The sequence below is a fragment of the Staurois parvus genome, unplaced genomic scaffold (genome assembly GCF_062004578.1).
Source record: "Staurois parvus isolate SC_StPar_1 unplaced genomic scaffold, SC_StPar_1.0 ptg002113l, whole genome shotgun sequence".
In the NCBI taxonomy this organism is placed as follows: Eukaryota; Metazoa; Chordata; class Amphibia; order Anura; family Ranidae; genus Staurois; species Staurois parvus.
Window position 1 is genome coordinate 1,798,707 of NW_028319909.1, and position 17,435 is coordinate 1,816,141.

At 36.4% G+C, this 17,435-nt stretch overlaps 1 protein-coding gene across 1 annotated transcript in view; it reads left to right on the forward strand.

Moving 5' to 3' along the window:
• Positions 1–17,435, forward strand: part of LOC149432711 (uncharacterized) — a 110,251-nt gene that overhangs the window by 65,112 nt on the left and 27,704 nt on the right. The window lies entirely within an intron of this gene.

Consider the following 17,435-nt stretch of genomic DNA (forward strand, 5'->3'; position numbering starts at 1 on the left):
AGTAGACATTAACCCCTTGACGCCAACGTAACGCAAATATGAACTGGGCTTTTTTCCGTGGGGGTCGCATATTTGCGTACCTGTCTTTGTGTTGGGAGGGCGCCACACGGCATGCTCTCAGCACAAAGAATGTGGTGCCACTGAGAGGACACCACAATCAGGACCCGGGACTCCCTATTTCGGGTCACGTGATCACTGTGATAGCCTCTGATTGGCTATCACGGTGATCAGTCACTGTACAGCCCGGCCCCCTTGTTTTTTTCTCTCTGTATGAATGGAGGAGAGAGATACAGTTGCAAGAAAAAGTATGTGAACCCCTTGGGATTACGTGGAGTTTTGCATGAATTGGGCATAAAATGTGCTCTGAACGTCATCTAAGTCACAACAATAGAAGAACACAGTCTGCTGAACATAATACTACACAAACATTAGATGTTGCCATGGTTTAATTGCACATAACATGTAAACATTCACAGTGCAGGGAGGAAAAAGTATGTGAACCTTTGGACTTAATAACTGGTTGACCCTCCTTCGGCAGCAATAACCTCAACCAAACGTTTCCTGTAGTTGCAGATAAGACCTGCACAACGATCTGGAGTCATTTTGGACCACTCCTCTTCACAAAACTGTTTCAGTGTAGCAATATTCTTGGGATGCCTATTGTGAATCGCTCTCTTAAGGTCATGCCACAGCATTTCAATCGGGTTGAGGTCAGGACTCTGACTGGGCCATTCCAGAAGGCGTATTCTGTGCTGTTGTAGCCATTGTTTTGTTGAATTACTTGTATGCTTTGGGTCATTGTCCTGTTGCATCACCCATCCTCTGCGGAGCTTCAGTTGGCGGACAGATGGTTGTACGTTTTCCTGCAAAATGTCTTGATAAACTCTGGAATTTATTTTCCCATCAATGACAACAATCCGTCCAGGCCCTGAGGCAGCAAAGCAGCCCCAAACCATGATGCTCCCTCCGCCATGTTTCACAGTGGGGATGAGGTTTTGATGTTGGTGTGCTGTGCCTTTTTTTCTCCACACATAGTGTCGTGTGTTCTTCCCAAACAACTCAATCTTGGTTTCATCTGTCCACAGTATATTTTGCCAGTAGTGCTGTGGAACATCCAGGTGCTCTTTTGCAAACTTCAAACGTGCTGCAATCTTCTTTTTGGACAGCAATGGCTTCCTCCGTGGTGTCCTCCCATGTACTCCATTCTTGTTTAATGTTTTCCTTATTGTAGATGTGTCAACAAAAATGTTAGCATGTGCCAGAGATTTCTGTAGGTCTTTAGCTGACACTCTGGGATTCTTCTTTACCTCATGCAGCATTCTGCGCTGTGCTCTTGCAGTCATTTTTACAGGACGACCACGCCTAGGGAGAGTAGCAACAGTGCTAAACTTTCTCCATTTGTAGACAGTCTGTCTTACCGTGGACACATGAACATCAAGGCTCAAGGAGATACTTTTGTAACCCTTTCCAGCTTCATGCAAGTCAGCAATTCTTGATCATAGGTCTTCTGATAGCTCTTTTCTGCGAGGCATGGTTCACATCAGACAGTGCTTCTTGAAACCAGTAAACCCAAAACAGGTGTGTGTTTTTTAAGGGCAGGACAGCTGTCAGCAACACATCCAATATCATCACACTGATTGGAGTCAAGGTTGGCTCACTCCTGGCTCCAATTAGCTCTGGGAGAAGTCATTAAGCTAGGGCCTCACATACTTTTTCCTCCCTGCACTGTGAATGTTTAGATGTTATGTGCAATTAAACCATGGCAACATCTAATGTGTGTGTAGTATTATGTTCAGCAGACTGTGTTCTTCTATTGTTGTGACTTAGATGACGTTCAGAGCACATTTTATGCCCAATTCATGCAAAACTCCACGTAATCCCAAGGGGTTCACATACTTTTTCTTGCAACTGTACATTTTAACTCTCTAACCCCTGGCATGGAGGGGAAAAAAAAATGTTTGTAAAAAAAAAAAAAAAAGGAGAAATAAATACATAAATAAATAAATATTACAAAATCAAATAAAAAATAAAGAAAAAATACTTAGATCAAGGTTTGATCTAGTTCAGTGCCAGGGTTAGTGTTTGGGTCAAGGTCAGGGTAAAAGTTCAGGGTTTAAAATAAAAATTGGTATCAGTGTCAGTTAGTGTCAGTGTCAGTGTGTTTTAGGTAAAAAAAAAAGAAAAACAAAATGTGTACTATTGTTTCTGGGCTGTACTACGAGTACAAACCAAAAATAACATACACATCTATGGTATCGCAGCGATCGTCAAGAGCTGCAGAATTTATTTTAGGTTGTTCTTTGGTGGTAGGTTTTGGTAGTAACAAGAAACACAGCTAAATAAAAAAAATTTTTTTTTTTTTACTATTTTGGGCTAGTTTCCTTTGATAATTAAAAGAAATCAGGAAATATCTATTACCATTTACCACCAAATGAAAGCCCAATTTGTCCCAAAAAAACCAAGGTATAATTCACCTGGATGTGCAAAGTAGTTGTGATGATATGGACGGTTTTACTAACACATGTCAAGGTTTCAAAATTGTGCTTAGGCATTTAGATTTGTTTTACCCTCTTAGGTGTCAAGGGGTTAAACATGACAGAAGAAATGTAAGTTAAAGCCCAACTCTAGGAAAAACGTTTTATTTGTTGCTTGTGTCCTCGTTAAGGAAATATTCCTTTACTTCTGACATCTATCAACATGATGAGTAGGGAGGTACATTATTAATAAAGAGAGCACAGATTTTAACCACTTCCAGCTTGGACACTTTTACCCCCTTCCTGACCAGGGCAATTTTCAGCTTTCAGCGCTATCACACTTTGAATGACAATTGCGCGGTCATGCAATACTGTACCCAAATCAATTTTTTACCATTTTTTTGAGACAGATAAAGCTTTATTTTGGTGGTATTTATTCACCGCTGGGATTTTTATTTTTTTTGCTATGTAAATGAAAAAGTCCAAAAATTTTGAACAAAAGTGTTTTTTTAATAAAATTTTGCAAATAAATAATATTTCATCATAAATCTTTGCCAAAATTTATTCCGTTATCTTTTTAGTAAAAAAAAACCAAAAAACTAATTAGTTTATAACCAAAAATTATCATTTTTAAACATTTTTTTTTACATTTTTATTTTATTTTTTTATATTATTATTTTTTATTTATTTTTTATTTTTTTACATACTGTCACCCTAGCAGTACCATGGTGACACTGTACTACTTGTGGGGGGTGATGAAGATTTTTTTTTTTTTTTTTTACACTGATTGCTTTTACACCCATATAGGATGTAAAATCAATCATTTCTCTTTCTCTCTGTGTACATTCCTGCACTCATTGAGAAGTACTGAGTGAGCTGTGATTGGTCACACCTTGTCACATGGTACAAGGCTGTTGTGAATAGCCTTGTACCATGTGACCTCTGTGATCATTCACAGATTTCACACGTAGTAAGCAATGATGTCACAGTGACATCTTGCTTACTACTTTGCATGTGATCACTGATTGGCCAATCAGTGATCACATGATCGGGACCTCGTACAGAGGTCCCGTCCAACGATCGGTGTTTCACTGTGTCCAGAGGACACAGCGGGCACCGGATCGCGGTGCTGCGCGGTGCTGCGCGCTCCCAGGGAGCGCGCACAAGCAGGGTGCGGGGAGGCCGTTCATAAACTGCCACCTGACCCTGCACTGCCACCGTCCGGCCGTTTATATGCAACGGCCGGTCGGGAAGTGGTTAATAAAAATTTGGGGAACTTTCTGCTTTTTCAGGCTCCTCTAGCTTAGCATGGAAACAAGAGATGGATGTATCTTTCTCAAATACTGACAGGGAATCAATGTGCTCATTGGTCCATAAGGGCTCCCTAAATATTGCGACCAGGGGCGGACTGACCATTTAGGCACTCGGGCATTGCCCGAGGGCCCGGGGTCAGTAGGGGGCCCCATGAGATGCCCCTTGTACCTTTCATAGGCTTTTTTGGGTGTGGTTTGAGTGTGAGCGAGAACACAGGGGTCCCATGATTTCCTATTGCCTGGGGGCCCCATGATTTCCTATTGCCCGGGGGCCCCATGAGATGTCAGTCTGCCCCTGATTGCGACCCAGGAGTGCTGCTATAAAAACTACACGAGATGGTACCAAACTCCAGCCTTACCACATAAGTTCTCCCCAACGATTTCAGATCTTGCTGACGTTGCGAAAGGGAGGTAGGGCCAATGCTTCATATCTGGGGGTCGTGTTCTAAGCTGCAATCTTTTCTGGAAACAGGTACGTGAGATCACTGCAATGGTCACTACTGACCCGCCCAGTTACTCCCGGGGGGTAGTACATTCTCCATCACGCATCCACCGCAAGAGCAACTTATTGTGAATCCTTGCCGATGTTTATGATTAATGGTGCCAGATACTGTATCCTGTGCCTAGTGGTGTATTTAGGGTTCGTGCTGCCCTAGGCAACACAAAAATCAGCTCCCCCACCCACCCAGGGAGAGACCCTGACACAGACAAACACCTACCTCCCCCACAATAAGAGCCTGACATTGACCAACACCCCACCCCAGCCCCACCCAAGAGTGCCTTTCACTATCACGGCCCCATACACACTGGAAACCCCCACCCCCACCCCGGCGAGAGAGAAGATACTCACCTTCACAGCTCCGGACATCACCAGGAACAAGAGTCAGGCTCTGCATACACCAGCAATGGGCAAACTACGGCCCGCGGGCCGTATACGGCCCGGCGGACCTTTTTATCCGGCCCGTGGAGCGTGATACTGTCAGGATGGCTGTCAGGATGTGTGTAGGCGGGGCAACGTGACGAACGTGAGGGGAGCTAGGCTCCTCTCACAGTCCGCCCTGAAGACCGGAACGGCGCGGGAACACGGCGAGAGGAACGCGTGGAGCAAAGGTAAGTGAATTGACACAGGGGGGACTTGGCTTACTACTTGGGGGGGAATAGTACTATGGGGGATGAAATACTATATGAGGGATGAATTAATATGGGGGATGAATTACTATGGGGAATGAATTACTATAGGGGGGATGAATTACTATGGGGATGAATTACTATATGGGGGATGAATTACTATGGGGGATGAACTACTATGGGGGATGAATTACTATATGGGGGATGAATTAATATGGGGAATGAATTACTATAGGGGGAATGAATTACTATAGGGGGGATGAATTACTATATGGGGGATGAATTACTATGGGGGATGAATTACTATGGGGGATGAATTACTATAGGGGGGATGAATTACTATATGGGGGATGAATTACTATGGGGGATTAATTACTATGGGGGATGAATTACTATATGGGGGATGAATTACTATAGGGGGGATTAATTACTATGGGGGATGAATTACTATGGGGGATGCATTACTATATGGGGGATGAATTACTATGGGGGATGAATTACTATGGGGGATGAATTACTATATGGGGGATGAATTACTATGGGGGATGAATTACTATGGGGGATGAATTACTATGGGGGATGAATTACTATATGGGGGATGAATTACTATGGGGGATGAATTACTATATGGGGGATTAATTACTATGCTTACTATGGGGGAATATTACTATACTTACTATGGATGACACATACACATCATTCATCTACTCTTGGTCCGGCCCCCGGGTCCAATATATGAACCCATTGCGGCCCTCAAGTCAAAAAGTTTGCCCACCCCTGGCATACACCATCAAGCAGCCTCTCTCAGACCCCACCTGGTTATCATGCTGTGTGTGTCCTTTGTTCCATCCCTTCTTTCGGGGGGCAGTGCGGCCCCCGTGAGAAAAGCACTGCCCCCCTGAAAAATGCTGCTGCCCTCCTGAAAAAATGCTGCCCTAGGCACATGCCTTGTTTGCCTTGTGGTAAATACGCTCCTGCCTGTGCCATTGGCACTCAAATTGAGTGTCCACAGTGAAGGAATGGTTTTTGAGGATGAAAAAAATGGAAGAAATTGAAGAGTTACATAGTTACATAGTCAGTCTGGCTGAAAAAAGACAAAAGTCCATCCAGTTCAATCATAGAAAAAAAAAACAAAACTTATAATCCTACACCCACAGTTGATCCAGAGGAAGGCAAAAAAAACCCCCAGCAAAGCATGATCCAATTTGCTCCTACAAAAAAAAATTCCTTCCTGATCCCCCGAGAGGCGATTGGATATTCCCTGGATCAACTTTACCTATAAATGTTATATCCAGTTATATTCTGTGTATCTAGCATTTCCCAAGATAATGTTTCTAAATTCACCTCTACATGGTTTTGTTGGATTCATTACAAAAGCACCCATGAATACGCTGCATTCTGCTCATAATGCCCATATGGCCAGCAGTGGAAGTTACATTGGACTGTCCCAGGAGACCTAGAACGTTGGTCAGCCATGGTGACCTGCCTACTCATTGGTGACAAGTTGGAGGGTGGGCGCTGGAGGTCCCCTCTTGTCCCCCTCTGCCCCCTTTTTTTTTCCTCTTCTCTTTTATTGTCTTACCCTTTCTTCTACCAACTCTTTCCTTTTTTTTACTTATCCTAATATAATATAGGTTGTTCCCTGATAAGTGTACTCATTACTCATAGAGAAAGGACTAATCTGAATTGTATCTGGTATTCCAGTTCAAGGGTTCTGTACCTTTCATATGCTTTTTCTTCGCTTTGATAATGTCAATTATGTGACAGTTGCCCAGAGGACATTTTACTTTAGTAAAATATATATGTGACAAAACCCCCACAAAAAAAATCGCTCTGTTTTTCAATATAATTTTATTTTTTTTTTTTAAATTCTTTTATTATTTGTTTATTATTTATTTTATATGTATAGTTGAAACTTGAGAGCGCTGTTTTTTTTTGTGGGTTTTTTTTTCACATATATATTTTACTAGTCCAATTGTTGTATAATAGCAGCTCTAATCAAATCAGCTATTGTGATTATTACATTCATGATGCGCGATGTTATAGGCTTTTGAACATATTGATTTTATATCGCTATTTTTCCTCATATTTATTTTTCTATTTTTCCTATTTTTCTTTCATATATAGACATTTTACTTTTTTCCTATTTTTCTTTCTTAGATAGACATTTTACTTTTTTCCTATTTTTCTTTCATAGATAGATATTTTACTTTTTTTCCTATTTTTCTTTCATATATAGACATTTTACATTTTTTCCTATTTTCTTTCATATATAGACATTTTACATTTTTTCCTATTTTTCTTTCATATATAGACATTTTACCTTTTTCCTATTTTTCTTTCATAGATAGACATTTTACTTTTTTCCTATTTTTCTTTCATAGATAGACATTTTACCTTTTTCCTATTTTTCTTTCATATATAGACATTTTACTTTTTTCCTATTTTTCTTTCATATATAGACATTTTACTTTTTTCCTATTTTTCTTTCATATATAGACATTTTACCTTTTTACTATTTTTCGTTCATATATAGACATTTTACCTTTTTCCTATTTTTCTTTCATAGATAGACATTTTACTTTTTTCCTATTTTTCTTTCATATATAGATGTTTTACTTTTTTCCTATTTTTCTTTCATATATAGACATTTTACATTTTTTCCTATTTTTCTTTCATATATAGACATTTTACTTTTTTCCTATTTTTCTTTCATATATAGACATTTTACTTTTTTCCTATTTTTCTTTCATATATAGACATTTTACTTTTTTCCTATTTTTCTTTCATATATAGACATTTTACTTTTTTCCTATTTTTCTTTCATATATAGACATTTTACATTTTTTCCTATTTTTCTTTCATAGATAGACATTTTACATTTTTTCCTATTTTTCTTTCACATATAGACATTTTACCTTTTTCCTATTTTTCTTTCATATATAGACATTTTACTTTTTTCCTATTTTTCTTTCATATATAGACATTTTACTTTTTTCCTATTTTTCTTTCATATATAGACATTTTACCTTTTTCCTATTTTTCTTTCATATATAGACATTTTACTTTTTCCTATTTTTCTTTCATATATAGACATTTTACTTTTTTCCTATTTTTCTTTCATATTTAGACATTTTACTTTTTTCCTGTTTTTCTTTCATAGATAGACATTTTACTTTTTTACTTTTTTTCTTTCATAGATAGACATTTTACCTTTTTCCTATTTTTCTTTGATATTTAGACATTTTACTTTTTTCCTATTTTTCTTTCATATATAGACAATTTACTTTTTTCCTATTTTTCTTTCATATATAGACATTTTACATTTTTTCCTATTTTTCTTTCATATATAGACATTTTACTTTTTTCCTTTTTTTCTTTCATATATAGACATTTTACCTTTTTCCTATTTTTCTTTCATAGATAGACATTTTACCTTTTTCCTATTTTTCTTTCATAGATAGACATTTTACTTTTCTCCTATTTTTCTTTCATATATAGACATTTTACTTTTTTCATATTTTTCTTTCATATATAGACATTTTACTTTTTCCTATTTTTCTTTCCTATATAGACATTTTACTTTTTTCCTATTTAGACATTTTACTTTTTTCATATTTTTCTTTCATATATAGACATTTTACTTTTTTTCTATTTTTCTTTCATATATAGACATTTTACTTTTTTCCTATTTTTCTTTCATATATAGACATTTTACTTTTTTCCTATTTTTCTTTCATATATAGACATTTTACTTTAATTTGTACAAATTGTACACCCACCCTCTGTGAATTGTCTACTTTTTTCAGTGATACTCTTTGTTTATCCATTTCTGGATTATTGTTCTAGCTGATGATTCAATAAAAGTTTTGAAAAAAAAAAAAAATAAATGAAATTGTCAAAGGTTTCAACCAATCCTTGCTCTATCCAAAAGGAGTATTGTAAAGAGTGGCCATAGAACAAGCTGAACGAAAGAATTTAAAGTAAATATGGAATCCATTTTTTTGTGTTGGCTATCACAAGGAAACACTGCACTCCCAGCCCCACCTCCAAGGAATTTTTACCACTTCATATGTTGCCACTGACAGAAGAATTCAATGAATAATAAGCAGGAATAAAAATGTGTAAGGGGTCATAATTCTTCTTCACTTCTTCAACTAAAAAAAAAAAGCAATAATAAATACATAAATAAATAAATAAATAAATAAATAGTTAGTCATATATTGTATTTAGTTGTTTCTTATATTCTTTGATTTATTGAGTGGCTAATAAATTCGTTAAAAATATGTAGTTATAAACATGATTAAACTTTTGGTATGACTTCTCATTTAACATGTTTGTTCTTTACCACTACACTAAGAGCAGAACTCATCCCACCACCTTTCTTTGAAGCCAACCCCATGAGTGTTTAAGAAAGAAAAGAAACCCTGTACACACCTTTCAGTCTCAAACTTTCTTTGGTGATGACAGTACACAGTCCTCCCTCTTGAAATGAGCACTAAGTCCAGAAGTACTGCAACCAAAGGGTTGGGTCCATGACAGCCTGGGCTCCCAGGAAGCAGACTTAATGATTCTGGTATCAAACTGGTGGCATCTAGTGGCAAAGAAGGTTAAAAGCACTCAGTTTAGAACTTAAGAAAGTCCAGTTAGGCATGCAGACTTTTATGAAATGGAAGAAAAGCATATTTGAAATATATTTAAAAAAAAATATTCTTCCCAAACATATGGCCATATATTTGAAATACTAGAATTTTGGCCATGGTCAATGTATATAAAAACATATTTCAGTAAATATATATCAAATATATAATATATCAGTAAAAAAAAATAATATATATATATATATATATATATTTATATATATATATATATATATATACTGCATGTTGAAATGTGTTTTTATTACAAAATATATGAAATTTTTTTAAAAAATACATTTCAAATATACTGTATATAAATATCTTTGAAAAAAAGAATATATTTAAAAAAATAAAATAAATATATATATATATATATATATATATATATATATACATATACTGCATGTTGAAATGCCTATTTATTACAAAATATATGAAAAATATTTTTAAAAATACATTTCAAATATACTGTATATAAATATCTTTGAAAAAAATAATATATTTAAAAAAATAAAATAAATATATATATATGTATATATATATATATATATATACATATACTGCATGTTGAAATGCGTATTTATTACAAAATATATGAAAAATATTTTTAAAAATACATTTCAAATATACTGTATATAAATATCTTTGAAAAAAAGAATATATTTAAAAAAATTCAATAAATATATATATATATATATATATATATATATACATATACTGCATGTTGAAATGCGTATTTATTACAAAATATATGAAAAATATTTTTAAAAATACATTTCAAATATACTGTATATAAATATCTTTGAAAAAAAGAATATATTTAAAAAATATATGGTTTTATATATATATATATATATATATATATATATGTGTGTATATATATACATATATATACACTGCATGTTGAAATGCGTATTTATTACAAAATATCTGAAAATATTTGTTAAAAATACATTTCAAATATACTGTATATAAATATCTTTTAAAAAAAGGATATTTTTAAAAAATATATAGTTTTAAAAATATTTTGCAAATGCATTCCAAAGATGTAGATTTGTATTTTTAAAGATATACAGTATATTTGAAAGGTATTTTTAAAAAAAATATATTTTTTAAAATATATTTTGAAATATATTGAATTCTTTCATGTGGGTAATAAGAACAAATAGTGAATTAGGTCAATATATGTATATGCACATATATACATATATAAGTATGTATATATGTATGTATATATATAGGGGGACTGGGGGGGGCTGCTACACAAATAAGATTTTTTACCTTCATGCATAGAATGCATGAAGGTAAAAAAAGCCTTAAGCCTTCCCACATGGAAGAAAAATATATTTGAAATATATTTTAAAAATATTCTTCCCAAATATATTGACATATATTTGAAATGCTACAAATTTGGTCATATTTAATATATTTCAAAATATATTTCAATACATATATATTTATATACTGCATGTTAAAATGTGTTTTTTATATATTACAAAATATATGAAAAATATTTGTAAAATATATATATTTTTAAAATAAATTTTTCAGATTTTTTTTAACATATTTTTTAACATATATATAGAAGTGGGAGCCATTCGCTCCCATTGCCATCAATCATAGCCAGTGAGCCAATGAGTGAAGAGAGGGGGCAGGGCCGAGCCGTGCCGAGGCTCTGTGTGTGAATGGACACACAGAGCAGCAGGTGCCCCCATAGCAAGTTGCTTGCTGTGGGGGCACTCGACAGGAGGGAGGGGCCAGGAGTGTCGACGGGGGACCCGAGAAGAGGAGGATCCGAGCTGCTCTGTACAAAACCACTGCACGCAGCAGCTAACTATAGACATGTTTGTGTTTTTTTTTTTTTCTTAAAAAATATAAGCCTTTAGACTCATTTTAAATACAGAGACAGAAATGTATAAGAGGCAGAGAGCAAGAATGACATTACAGATTAGAAAAGATTGCAGCAAATAAAAGGGAAGCGAGTTTAATTCTGCAAGTAAATGGTCTAATGCATAAAGACGACCAGTGCTGTGTGTAATGTAAGTTCTTCCTCTGTGGTTTATCTGAGTTAAACAAGAAGTTCCAATGAAGTGTAGGAAATACTTTCAGTGTATGAGAGTGGAGGGCATTGAGCTCAACAATAGAAGACATAGCTAAACCAGGCAAGTGTATAGACTTTTGTTGCATTATTATTATTATTATTATTATTATGTATGATTGTACCCACATGGAAGAAAAATATATTTTAAGTATATTTTAAAAATATTCTACCCAAATATATTAACGTATATTTGAAATACTACAATTTTGGCCGTATTCAATATATATATATATATATATATATATATATATATATATATATATATATATACTGTATGTTGACAGCATTTTTTCTTTTTTTAGATATTACAAAATATAAGAAAAATATAAAAAAAAATATATATATTTTTTTAAATATATTCTTCAGATTTTTTTAACATATAAAAAAGTCATTTTAATATTCTTTATTAAAATAATAAATTAATAAATAATATAATAATAAATAATAAAATAATAATAATAATAATAATAATAAAATAATAAATAATAAAATATAAATTTATTATATAATGTATTTTTAAAGACATACAGTATATTTGAAAATGTATTTTTAAAAATACTTTTCATATATTCTCATATATTCCTCCTGTACCACTATCCCCTCCCTCCTAGATTGTAAGCTCTAAGGAGCAGGGCCCTCGAACCCCTCGTGTATTGAATCGTATTGTTACTGTACTGTCTTGTGTACTGTCTCCCATTATAATGTATTATAAACTATTGGCGCTATATAAATCCTGTATAATAATATAATAATAATATATTTTGTAATATATAAAGAAAACACATTTCAACATACAGTGTATATATATATATATATATATATATATATATATATATATTTTTTTTTTTTAAATATATTGAATACGGCCAAAAGTGTAGTATTTCAAATATATGTCAATATATTTGGGAATAATATATTTAAAATATATTATTCTTCCATCTGGGTGTTTCATGTTGAATCATCACTTTATCAATAAAACGTTCCCAATGTAATTCTTCTGTGCATATATCACATTGGGGTTAATTTACTAAAACTGGAGGGTGCAAAATTTGGTGTAGCCCTGAATAGAAACCAATCGGCTTCCTGGTTTTGTGGTCAAAGCTTAATTGAACAAGCTGAAATTAGAAGCTGATTGGCTACCATGCGCAACAGCACCAGATTTTGCACTCTCTGGTTTTAGTAATTCAACCCCATTGTGTGGTCCTTGTTATACGTCGGTTTGTGTTCACCAATTTCTTTATCAATGGCTGCCAGGTATTGCATTAGTTTTGGTGTATTAATTGTTTGCTAACCAACTACTGGCAGGGGAGCTCATTAGTATGTATTGGACTTAAAGGCATTATAAACCAGGGGCGGACTGACAACTCATGGGGCCCCCGGGCAATAGGGGTTCATGGGGCCCCTGTGTCCTTGCCCAAACTCAAAAAAAGCCTATGAAAAAGGTACTAGGGGCATCTCATGGGGCCCCCTACTGACCCCGGGCTCTCGGGCAGTGCCCGAGTGTTCGAATGGTCAGTCCGCCCCTGGTTCCCCGCATCACACATTGTTTGCCTAGGGTGACATTTTTTAGGGGGCTGCGCTGCCCCCTGGAAGAAGGGACGCTCGCAGTATGGGGACCAGGTGGAATCGAGTGAGGCAGCGGGCTGCTTGATGGTGTAGCAGAGACCAACTCTTGTTCCCAGGGATGTCCAGAGCTGTAAAGGTGAGTGTCTTTCTCTCTCTTGCCCTGGGGTGGTGGCTGGTGTATGGGGGGCGGTGGTATTGGAAGGCTCTCTCAGCAGGCGGGTGTTAGTGGAAGGCTTTCTCGGTTTGCGGGGAAGGGGCGACTTTTGGCTGGTGTTAGTGGTAGGCTCTCTTGGCCGGGGGGCGAGGGGGCTATTTGATTGGTGTCAGGCTCTCTTGGTGGGGGGTGGGGGGGCTATGGAAGGCGGCCGATTTTTGTGTTGCCTAGGGCAACATAAAACCTAAATACACCACTGACCACTCCCCAAATATAAACAGCCTCACAAAAGAAAAAAAAGGAAAAAGGATAGGATTTTTACATTGGCCAGACTTTGCAGAATGAAGTTATAACCACCGCTATTAGAAAACATAACATCAAAATAAAATAAAAGCATATAGTAAGATATATATTTACTGTTCCCCTATAATAAATCTCAAATACGTCCCGTGCTAAAATCCTAACAGACCAGACCCTTAACAAAACGCGTTGTATTCATATACATAAAAAAGACAAAATACAGTTCTGTATCTGCAGGAAATGAGAAGGGAGATTACACCGGCCTCTACACATTTCACAATACGTTGCTTCTCCTTTGCTATGCTCTCAGTATGTGAATATATGACCTATGCTGGGTGAAGTATGATTTATTTGGAAGCTAAAATTAATTTGACTATTAACACATGCATATATGGGGGGGGGGGCAAGGCAAACCAGGACTTTTTAGTTTATATAATAAAAGAACAAATTTCAAGGAGTGGAAACTGCATTTATTTTTTTACATACTCCCCTGCTACATTTATACACTTATCCCAGCATTTAACTTAACGCCTGGAAAGATTTGTCAGCCGGCTTCACTTTCTCATCATTGTGTTCCCCGTTCCCGCAGAAAGATCCATCTCTTGGGCAATTTCACAACAGGTGATGGGTCGAATATCCAGGATCAGAGGAGAATGGGCAGACTGATTGCTGTGACATTCAGATGGAAGGTTCAGAATTTGGTGTAAAAAACATGAAAGCATGGATCCATCCTGCCTTGTATTAACGGTACAGGCTGGTAATGGTGGTGTCATGGTGTGGTGGATCCATCCTGCCTTGTATCAATGGTTCAGGCTGGTGGTGGTGTCATGGTGTGGGAGATCCATTCTGCCTTGTATCAATGGTTCAGGCTGGTAGTGGTGGTGTCATGGTGTGGTGGATCCACCCTGCCTTGTATCAACGGTTCAGGCTGGTGGTGGTGGTGTCATGGTGTGGTGGATCCATCCTGCCTTGTATCAATGGTTCAGGCTGGTGGTGGTGGTGTCATGGTGTGGTGGATCCATCCTGCCTTGTATCAATGGTTCAAGCCGGTGGTGGTGGTGTCATGGTGTGGTGGATCCATCCTGCCTTGTATCAATGGTTCAGGCTGGTGGTGTCATGATGTTGGGGAGATTTTCTTGGCACTAACAAGGTGTACCTAGTAATGTGTATAATTACTGCTGTGTCATATATATATATATATATATATATATATATATATATATATAGACCACCTTCATGTGTATACCAAAAAGAAAAAAAATCAACCAAAGAAATTTGAATTGAATGCCCTTGTGCATCTATCACAGTGTGTAGTCCTCATTAGAAGTCAGTTTGTGTTCACCAATTTCGTTATTAATGGCTTCCAAGTATTGCATTATTTTGGTGTTAATTAATTAGTTAGAAACCAATAATTGTCAAAGGAGCGCAGTTACTATAAATAGGATCAAAAGGTATTATAAATCTTCCTACTTACACCTTGTGTTTTTCACCTACATAAATCTTCACATTCTGTTGTCAGCAATTTCTGGTTGTGTTCACACATGTGGCATGCAGTATGCCACTGCAAAAAAGGTTCATGCATGACCTCTGTCTGTAGTATGAGAACTGACATTTCCAGTGAAGAAACTACATATCCCACAATCCTTGGGTCTTTCAGTCTCGTACTCTGCAGGTGAGAGTTAATAGTAATAAGATCTGAAACAGACACAAATAGGCACAGCAATTAACTTCCCTGGCGGTATTCCCGAGTGTAGCTCGGGGTAAAATGTCGGTGCAAAAGCGGTAACCCCAAACTACACTCGGGCTTACCATGCGGCGCTGCATAGGGAGTCCCTGCAGAGCTTACCTTGTCCTTCGCTCCCGCAATGTGTCCCCTGCAGCGTCCCTGGCCATCTCCTCCGGCCGATGCCGGCATCCGGCTTCCGTTTTCCGGTCCCTGTGACGTCCGGACGTATGGGCACCGCCGGCGGGAAATTTGAAAATTTAAAAAAATGTCATTTTTTTCAAAACAAATTTTTCATAGTAAAACATTGCTGTTTCAACCCATTTCACATACATTTTGTCCCGAGTGCTTTGTCCGGCGCCCTGCCTGCATTTTGTCTGTTTTTTTTGCCTGGAAACTGAGAAACATCCATGGCGTCCAAAAAGTGTCCCTTTAGGTCAAAAGCGGTTTTAGACCGGCTAGAGAACAGCGATAGTAAATCAGAACCACTTGCAGAATTGAGTGATAATGATTCGTGGGGGAAATTCATCATCAGACACTGAAAACGATTTTGCGACTTTGCTCAGCGATGTGAGAACTTGGCGCTCTATTTCACATTTCAGTGTTTTCGGTTTGATTATATTATTGAATTAAATTTATTATTATTATATTATTATTTTTTATGATTATTTATTAAATTATAATTTATGATTTCGTGTTTCAAATTTTATCACACCCGGGATGTTTACTAGACTCTTGTTCGTACAGACTTCAGTGAGTTATTCCTAAAAATTACAGCCTACAATAAAAAAACTACATATTTCCATGCAAAATAATGGTACCGCTTTCAGCACCAAAAATCTGAAATAATCATACCGCTAGGGAGGTTAATAGACTGGCTCACACATGGGGGAGAAATGTGTTTTCATCACATTTGCACTCAAATACAAAAGAAGTGACCTGACACAAGCAGTTGTTTATCCCTAAGGAAAAGCTAGGGGAATGAATAAAACACAAAGGAAATGGCCTGAAACACGCAGTTGTTTATCCTTAAGGACAAGCTAGGGGAATGAATAAAACACAAAGGAAATGGCCTGAAACAAGCAGTTGTTTATCCCTAAGGACAAGCAAAGGGAATGAATACATGGACAGATGGGAGCCGATCAGCCATGACACTACAACTGCAGCCACAACAAATGAGGCCATCATTACAAGAAAAAGCAAAGAAACAACACAGATAATTATCTAGCTACACTAATACCAGGTTAAAACAACAAAACATTTCAAAGTGTACAATGCATTTAAAAGTGTAAATGCCTTTAAAGTCTCAAAATAAAGCTATATTGAGGTCCCTGCAAGAAAAAAATATTATATTCACTACTCCAGCAGCCGTGTCTTCCACCTTTCCTCCATTCCAGTGCTACAGCCTGCTAAAGACTCTTTGGCATTCAGCATTTCAGGGGTGTTGGATGCCGGAGTCCTCCACTGTGCACTCTGCTTCCTCCCTTCAAATATTACATCACTACAGAATTCAGGAACTGCTGAATAAGAAGTGTAGAGCTGAGAAAAGATATTTTCCTTGTTTTCTCATCTTTTAATCTGATTTGTGGGTTTACAGGATGCGGCATCAGAGAGGTGTGATCTGGGTGCAGTTGGTGGCAATGCATTGGTTTCTGCTCTGGAAAGGTACGTGTGATGTAGAAATGTGAAAGCGTTTAGATGAGATTAGTGAAACGCTGGGAATGTATTGTATACTGAGTATACTGAACATTTTAAAGGAAGCCTGTGCTAAGAGAAGCCTAATACCGGCATCCTTTCTAAAAATGTTTGCGGTTTTTCTTTGTCTCACTTTAGTACTTCTTGTGTCACATAGGAATACAAAACACTTTGGTTTTCTGCGACACAACAAAGCAGAAGTCAGTTGCCTTCAGTCTCGCTCTATGCGTCAGGATATGAATCCAGGGCCCCTGCTGTGTCTGGCATTGGCTCTTTCTGTTGATCCACCCAAAGCTCGGAATATCTCCTTGCCTGATCACTTTGTCAATCTTTATTGATTA